Below are 9988 nucleotides of genomic sequence, written 5' to 3'. Positions count from 1 at the left end.
GGAAATAAATAGATAGATAGATAGATAGATAGATAGATAGATAGATAGATAGATAGATAGATAGATAGATAGATAGATAGATAGATAGATAGATAGATAGATAGATAGATAGATAGACAGATAGACAGATAGATAGATAGATAGATAGATAGATAGATAGATAGATAAATAAATTCATGATATGCATCATTGCAATGAACAATTATAAACATAAAATTGCAAACAGCAACCATGTTGATTTTTTAAATGCATTTATTGTAATAATTATAATTAAAATTAATTCAGATATATGTAAACAACAATTCATAACCATTTCATAATGATGTATACTGTATATGTGTAAAAAATAAAAATAAATAAATACATAAATAAATATACACCATAGGTGAGCATAAGAGGCTTCTTTAATACATATAGTATACATACAGTATGCATACATATAGTATTAAAATAGTGTACTAAATTTGAAGAGCATCTACAATTTGTTTTAATTATTATAATTACATGTATACTTTTAAATTAATTTATCATACCGAAGGACTATTTAAGTGAACTGAGAGTTAAAATATATATATATATATATATAATATAAGTAATAATTACAGCACTTTACATTTATTTTTTTACATGCATTTTTTTATTTATCACAACAAAAGAAAAGATAAAAGACTTAGTGAACTGAAATAAAGCTAAAATATGATTAAAACAACAATTCAGTTGTCACATCTATACAGTATTTCTGAGAAATGCAGTAATGGCTTCGCTGCAGTCTGTCTGAAGCTGAACAACCATAAAGAAAAACTTCTAATATGTGTTTGCGTGTATTTTCCTCATGACCTCAGACTCTAGAGTCCCTGGGCTTTTCAAGGTCAATGCTAATTTACTGCGGATGACATGTTTGATTCAGGTCTGAGACGTTTGCATCTCAGATTACAAATCCAAATCATCCCCTGACTAACAAATACAGTAGTCAACAGATAAGGCTTAGTTTATGGCTGCCATCAAAATATGTGAGGAGAGGAGCATGAGAAAAATACAACCACATCACACCCACTCCTTCAAGTTAAGATGATTAACACCATTTTGATTACATTAATAGCTAGACATGAAGCTTTGACCTCAAGGGTCTGAAAATGACATCTTCTCAGGGCTCCTGTAGTGATGAAGCAGATGATGGCGGTGGATGAGATCAGTGACTGCAGTTCCCACAAACAGAAGTGTCGTATTTGACTCCTGCATCAACAGAGACACACATATACATAGATATCAACACAAATGATATATGTTGTAATTTAATTTGAAAGGTCTCAATGATGTGCTCAATGAATGTGATCCAAATTATGTATTAGTTTAATTGTAAAAGTCAAAATGTCAATTTTAACTAAGAAGATTGTGTAGTTTCCCAATCAAAGGTGCGAAGTCACACCTTGGAAATGTTTACGGTGTTGGTTCAGAAGGTTCTCATGGACTTCACCAGAAAAACACTATTTCTGACAGACATGCTGGTTTTCGGTGCTATTTGAATTCACATGCGACTGTAGATTGCAGATATGCCATAAAAATTTGGTAAACCGAACTAAACTACCAGAATGAGAGGGTGTCTTATGTAACTTAAAGGAATAGTTCATCCAAAAATGAAAATTTGCTGAAAATATACTCACCCTCAGGCCACAGAAGATGTAGATGAGTCTGATTATTCATCAGAAGAGATTTGGAAAAATTTAGCATTACATCACTTGCTCACCAATGCATCCTGAATGGGTGCCGTCAGAATGAGAGTCCAAACAGCTGATAAAAACATAATAATAATCCACAAATAATCAACACGACTCCAGTCCATCAATTAACAGCTTGTGTAGTGAAAAGTTGCGTGTTTGTAAGAAACAAATCCACCATTAAGTTTTAACTTCAAACTGTTGCTTCCAGCTACAATATAAGTCCTCTATCCATCACATTGCTTTCTCCAGTGAAAAAGTCATCTCATCTGAATCAGGAGAGAAATACGTGCAAATCAAGCACAGTTTACAAGCGAAAAGCAGTCCAAAACCGTTATGTCAGTGGACTTTGATGTGAGAGAACAACAGAAGAAAAACCTCCTTCATAAATAAAACCTCCTTCATATTCATGACATGTGTCATGTCATGATTATGAAGGTGTCATGTCAGTCTTATGCACACCCCTTCAAGTAGTGTTACCTGGCTTTTTCACTGAAGGAAGCATTATTATGAATTATGGACTATGGATGGACATGGATTATGGATGAGAACAATTTGGCCAGAAGCAAGGGTTTGATGGATTTATTGTGATGTTTTTATCAGCTGTTTGGACTCTCATTCTGACGGCACCCATTCACTGCATAGGATCCATTGGTGAACAAATGATGTAAGTAAATTGAGGGTGAGTGAATTTTCAGCAAATATTCATTTTTAGGTGAACTCCTACTTTAATTTGGGGATATCCTCTAACTTTGTTTAACACCCAAGTGATTATGAGCCGATTAACATGTGATTGGTACACATTCACACATTTTAATTGTGTATTTGCCTTCCAAGATGAAAGAGCTGAATGTGTGTATTTGCCATTGGGATTTGCACATCAAATATCCCTCACAAGCTGGTAAAATAAACTTTGTGGACTAACTCCACAACGTACTGTAATTCACACACAACTGTTCTATGCATTTAAAATGCATCTCGCTCACATTAGGACAAGAGTATTGTGAGGGGGGTCTCAACAGCTAGATTTGTGGCTAGACTTTGTGGTGTGAACTGGCTTTTCACAGTCAGTTGAACTTTATTAGCAGCAATAGGCTTCACTTGTCACAGACTGAATACACATCACATCTGATGGATCAGGGCCGGTTGGATGGAATACACTACAACATAACTAATATCTGTGATCAGAGGTCAAAGTAGTTTCCTTTCTGGTTATTGTTTTAGTTAAATTATCCAGGAAACGTCACATTTGCTCGGTTATTGTGAATGCAGCTCTGTGTCAGCTTCAACAGCTTCAAAGATACATTGAGCACAATTACAAGATACATTGAATCAGAACATAACTTACAACCTCTAGTGGCAATACATTGTAAACAGGCAAACAGATGAGGAAACAGCTAATGAGGGTGAAATATCATCCAACAAGCGGTAAAGACTTTTGGTATATTGCCATGATAGATACACTACTGTTCAAAAATTGTATATATTTTTTAAAGAAGTCTCTGATTTGATCATAAATAGCATAAATACAGTATTGCTAATAAATATTATCACAATTTAAATAAATTGTTTTCTATTTAATATATTTCAAATGTAACTTCTTCGGCAAAGCTGAATTTTCAGCATTATTACTCCAGGCTTCAGTGTCACATGATCCTTCAGAAATCATTCTAATATGCTGATTTGGTGCTCTAGAAATATCTCTTATTATTATCATCAATGTTATAGTTACAGTTGTGCTGCTTGATATTTTTGAGGGAACTGATCAATTTTTATTAGGATTATTTGATGAAAAAATTGATGAAAATGTGATTTTTTGAAAGTCTTTACTTTCATTTTTGATCAATTAAATGCATCTTTGCTCAATAAAATATTAATTTCTTTTTTTTAATAATAAATATCCAAAAAGCATGGTATTACATGACCAAATGACCATAGTATTACAACAAAATTACTGTCGCTGGATATGCTGCTATTATAGCATAAGTTTATTGTTGTTTGCTAATTATTTATTGTTACATTTCATCTATCATTTTAATGTACAGCCGTTCAAGGCCCAGAAACGTAAAGGACATCGTTAAAATAGTCCATGTGACATCAGTGGGTCAACCATAATTTTATAAAGCTACGAGAATACTTTTTGTGTGCAAAGAAAGCAAAAATAACTTTATTTAACAATCTTCTCTTCTGTGTCAGTCTCCGCCGCACATTCGCGAGAATACCACGATGACAGCCCAGGTGAAAAAGAAATATATTTAAATTGTGCTTTTTCAGACATACTTACTATATTTAAATTATACTATACTAAGTGCATATTAAATGTATTATTTTGAAACAACTTTAAGTATATTAAGTGTATTTCAAGATATGTTTAAGTTTGATTTGAATCTATTTGTAATATATTTAATATATTGAAATTGTGTTAAATTGGAACCACTTTAAGTATATGTATTGCAATTTAAGTGTATTTCTTAAAATACATTTAAAATGTCCTTTTAATACTTCATGAACTATAGTTAGAGTATATATGAATCATCGTTTTAATGTATTTGAAGTACATTTCAATTGTATTTCAGTTCATTGGAAATGCATTAGCATTACACTACTAGTATATTATAAAGCTGCTTTTTACAGTATATACACACACGTACACACTGTGATATCTAGAAAACTTTAATGTATTATATATTGTTGTGTACATTACAAATATTCATAACGTACACTAAAAAAGGACAGCAGCATATATACTTTGGTGAAAAACGAAACAAAACATACTATTAAATGTATTAAAAATGCACTTGAAATACAAGTATGTTGATAGTATACAGCAACAGAATAGGGAGGGATGGAGGGGGTTTTGGAGGTGGACAAGTAGATGGCGTCGGGATGGTGAGAGGCAAAAGTGCGGAGATGATGGCAGGATGTGGCGAAGGGATGGTGATGGGAGGATGACGATGATGCCCTGGCAGCTTAGATGGTGTTTGGCACATGGCACAGACCCAGAGCATCCCAGTGCTGACAACACACGGCGGAATCGAGGGAGCGAGGAGCCAAGATGTAGATGGTGTGGCTGCCAACATCTGGGGGCTGACCGATGGAGACAGAGCTGGTGGATCCGAAGGCACAGATGGAGGGCTGATGGAGCTGAGCGTCGTCGCAGGTTCCGGAGACCTGGGCACAGCCTAGTCGTCCTGACTCCTGGCATACAATATTTTGCACCAGAGCCTTGCAGCTTTCGAAAAAAAAAAAAAACAGAAGCAAAATTAAATAACAGATTTTTTCATGAATGACTGAAAGCAAGCACAAATTAGCCAGCTGGAATGGACACATTGCTAACGTTTTTCTTCCAAGATTGACCAAATAACCCTCCATTAGGCCTGATTCAAAAATCTCTATAACAGAGGTGATACAACATTAAAATATACTTACTATTCCTTTGCTTGTCTCTGCACTCAGATTTCAGTTTGTCTTCTATAGCAGCTGATCTGAAAAACAACAAATGTTAATATTTCACACACACACACACACACACACACAAAAGCAAATGATGATTGGTGATTTGTTTTCTTTTAAGAATGACCCCAGATAGCAAAAATCATCTGGGCCAGATCTGGCCTAGACACATCTGAAGTTCTGGTCCAGATCCGCACAACGGACTAGGGCCGGTGTCTTTTGGCACAACGGGCCAATACCCTCTTAGACAACAAAAAGTTTAAAGTACTGATTTAGATGTACAGACAATTACTGTACTGAACACTATTAACACAATATTCATATTAAAACAATTTAATTACTACAAAAAAAACAATGCAAAAGATTTGCCACTGTGCATCTTTTCTTTCCTTCTGATAAACTTTAATTTAGCTTTTTTGTGCAAAAATTATTTAAAACACTACCCCAAGTAGCACAAGCCTCTAGTTCTAGTGCTTACTGTACATAATATTCACTAAGCTTAAAGGGTTAGGTCACCCACAAAGGGAAATTATGTCATTAATTACTCACCCTCATGTCGTTCAAAACCCATAAGACCTTCGTTCATCTTCGGAACACAAATTAAGATATTTTTGATGAATTCTGAGAACTCTCTGACCCTCCCATAGACAGCAATGAAACTACTACGATCAAGGTCCAGAAACGTAGCAAGGAGATCGGTAAAAATAATCCATGTGACATCAGGGGTTCAACCGTAATTTCACGAAGCTACGATAATACTTTCTGTATGTTCAAATCAAAGCGTAAACATAGGGTGAAAACGTATCCGCGTGACGCAGCTGACACAGAACAGCATACGCGGTTTGTGTTCAGTGGAGACTCTCCAAAATGGTACCAGGGTGATGCGAAGGAGACGAATTGTTGAATACAGTCGTTATTTAGGTTTTCTTTGCGTACAAAAACTATTCTCGTAGCTTTGTGAAATTACGGTTGAACCCCTGATGTCACATGGATTATTTTACCGATCTCCTTGCTACGTTTCTGGACCTTGATCGTGGTAATTACATTGCTGTCTATGAAGGGTCAGAGAGCTCTCAGAATTCATCAAAAACATCTTAATTTGTGCCCCGAAGATGAACGGAGGTCTTAGGGGTTTAGAACGACATGAGGGTGACTAATTAATGACATAATTTTCATTTTTGGGTGAACTAACCCTTTAAACCAGTTCTACACAATGAGAATGAGAAGAATCTGACTAACTACCACAGGGAAATTTTCATATCACAGGGAGTTGTGTCACCATTGTGTGCTTGAGTTGGTTCTAGTTGTAATAGAGTCCTCTGCAATGTCGTTTGTGAGGTAAATGCGAGCCCTCCGTCTGACTCCACAGCTTAAAAGACAGTTCCCTCCTTTTCATTATCTCTAAAAAAAACATTAAATGTGGACAAAAATGTTATTGCCATATATACACATACATACATACTGTACATATACACACACATACTGTATATATAAACACACACACACATAAGATCAAAAGTTTACATACACCTTGCAGAATCTGCAAAATATTACTTATTTTACCAAAAGAGGGATCATACAAAATGCATGTTATTTTTTATTTAGTACTGGCCTGAATCAGATATTTCACATAAAATATATTGTCCACAAGAGAAAATAATAGTTGACTATAAAAATGACCCCGTTCAAAAGTTTACATACACGTGATTGTTAATACTGTGTTGTGACCTGAATGATCCACAGCTTGTTTTTGTTTTGTTTAGTGATAGTTGTTCATGAGTCCCTTGTTTGTCCTGCAGTTGAACTGCCTGCTGTTCTTTAGAAAAATACTTCTGGTCTCACAAATGTGTTGCTTTTTCAGCATGTCTGTGTATTTGAACCCTTTCCTACAATGACTGTATGATTTTGAGATCCATCTTTTCACACTGAGGACAACTGAGGGACTCATATGCAACTATTACAGAAGGTTCAAACATTCACTGATGCTCTAGAAGGAAACACAATGCATTAGAATTTGAAAATCAGTGTAAATTTAACTTATTTTGTCTTCTGGGAAACATGTAAGTATCTTCTGTAGCTTCTGAAGGGCAGTACTAAATGAAAAAATATATATTTAGGCAAAATAAGAAAAATGTACACATCTTCATTCTGTTCAAATGTGTTCACCCCCTTAATGCATTGTGTTTCCTTCTGGAGCATCAGTGAGCATTTTTCACTTCCAGTTCTTATTGATTATATAATTATAAGATATATGATTGTAAACAAAATTAATAGTGATTGATGTGGTTTGAAACTGGTAAAAGTGCTTAAAAAATATGTTCTGTTTACAGAAATAAAACCAACTTTTGGCAAAATTTTATAAATAAAAAAACCATACCAAACAATATAATGTAATACATGTCTGTCTCTCCAGTGCCCCTCTCTGTTTTTATCATTCAGGATGCACCTTAAAGCATTCTGCCTGCTTAATAAGGGGACTGGGCTGCTCAAAAGTTTGGACACATTACTATTTTTAATGTTTTTAAAATAAGTCTCTTGCTTATCAAACCAGCATTTATATGATCAAAATTACAGAAAAATTGAAAATAATGGGTTTCTATTTTAATATACTTCAAAAAATATTATTTATTGCTTTGATCAAAGCTCATTGTTGGAAACAGTTGCGCTGCTTCATTTTTTGGGGAACCTGTGATACTTTTTTCAGGATTTATTGATGAATGAAAAGTTATTTATTCAGCTTTGCCATCACAGAAATACATTTAATTACCATTTTAAAAGTTATTATCAGTTAAAATATTTCTTTTCTTTGTGAATATATTGTAAAATTCATTAACTCATTAATTCAGTAACATCATTACTCCAGTCGTCAGTGTCACACGATCCTTCAGAAATCATTCCAATAAGCTGATTGATTTGCTGCTCAAGAAACATTTCTGATTATTATCAACATTGAAAAACAGTTATGCTCTTTAATATATGAGATATTTTAATAAAACTCTGAGAGATTTATGTCCCTCCGATGAAAGAAGATTCACCAAAGATGTTCACGTTTCAAAAAGCTGAAATCGCAAAAAACCATCGCCAAAGTAATCCATATGAATTGCGTGGTTTACTCCAAGTGCCCTAAAGAGACACGATCGGCGACCGCTCTATAATACTGTTTAAATTTAGACTTATATTCACATTCAAGAAACATTTGAGGAGAATGACTTACAGTAACACAACCAACTGTAACATGTTCCTGTAGTTCTCAATTATAATGCACACCTTTTAGATTTTTGATATTTATTCAAATAAACTGTCAAATCATATCTACACTCTAAAAAACTTCCTGTAGAAATTACAGTAACTAACTTACAACAGTTTGCAGTAAAAAAAAGAGAACTGTAGAGAACTGTAAATTAACAGTTCATTACTGACAGCAAGAACAGCTGCCAGTATTCTACTGTTATTTTCAGGATGTCATGCCAATAAAGCAATATGAATTGAACTGAGTTGAAATGAATAATTGATTACTAAGCAATTCGATTAGATTATTATCTTTCTTTCTTTTTCCAGATCGAATGCCATCAATGCAGGAGGCGGTTTCATGTGCCTTCCAATGACAGACAGCCTGTTCAAGAGGGCTCAAAAGGTTGACTGGAAGTGCTGCTAATTTTACAATTTGTGCATATAGTTTTACAGTAACTGAAAAGTGATGCAAACCAATTACAGTAAACTTTACAGTATAACAGTATATTTTCTATTGTTTTAAAATGCATTACTCAAGAAAGGACCAAAAAATGAATACAATTATAAAATATTTTACAGTTAAACAATATTACACTGTAAATACATTTACAGCAAGTTAAATGACACGGTAAAATAAAATACAGTATTTTTGCTACAAAATAAAATTACAGTAAGTTACGAGCGAACTGCTGCCAGTTAGTTACTGTAATTTCTACAGGAAGTTTTTTTTACAGTGTAGATATGAATTTACCGTTTATTTTAATAAATATCAAAAATCTAAAAGGTATGCATTATAGTTGACACCTACATGAACACTTTACAGTTGGTTTTATGACTGTGAGTCATTCTCCTCAAATGCTATTGAGCTTTAAATTATGGCATATTTTGTGCTTGAGCCCATATTCGTAAAGAAAAAAATAGCAATATTTACAAATTATTTGACAGTTTGTTTGAATAAATATCAAAAATCTAAAAGGTGTGCATTATAACTGAGACCTACATGAACATGTTACAGTTGGTTGTGTTACTGTAAGTCATTCTCCTCAAATGCTATTGAGTTTTAAATTATGATATATATTTTGTGTTTGAGCCCATTCGGTAGTGAAATAAATAACATATTTATATATGATTTGACAGTTTATTTCAATACATATCAAAAATCTAAAAGGTGTGCATTATAACCGAGAACTACACGACCACTTCACAGTTTGTTGTGTTACTGTAAGTAATTTTCCTCAAATGCTATTGAAGTTAGAAAAGTGTGTACCAATGTCGTATGTAACTTTAGAGACGGTCCCTAGATTTGCGAATATCGAATGCCCGGAAATGACACCTCTGGCCATTCCGTTGGGTCGTTTGCAAAGTCACAGATACTGTATGGACAATACGGCTCAGCTTTTCTATGTATCTTGCTCTGTTGAATGGCAAAAGTGACTTTACTAGGCTATACTGGATTTACACCATGCATCTCCTGTCATTCAGAAATAAATGAGTGATCAAAGGAAAATAAATAGGTTGAGCTTAGTATTTCCTTAAACATTTTCCATTTGCCCACCAATTTATTTTATTTATTTGCCTACTTTAATCAC

Source organism: Sinocyclocheilus grahami, unplaced genomic scaffold (assembly GCF_001515645.1).
Source record: "Sinocyclocheilus grahami isolate Dianchi unplaced genomic scaffold, SAMN03320097.WGS_v1.1 scaffold190.1, whole genome shotgun sequence".
NCBI lineage: Eukaryota > Metazoa > Chordata > Actinopteri > Cypriniformes > Cyprinidae > Sinocyclocheilus > Sinocyclocheilus grahami.
The sequence above is the reverse complement of the archived record's forward strand: the minus strand, read 5'-3'. Positions refer to the sequence as shown.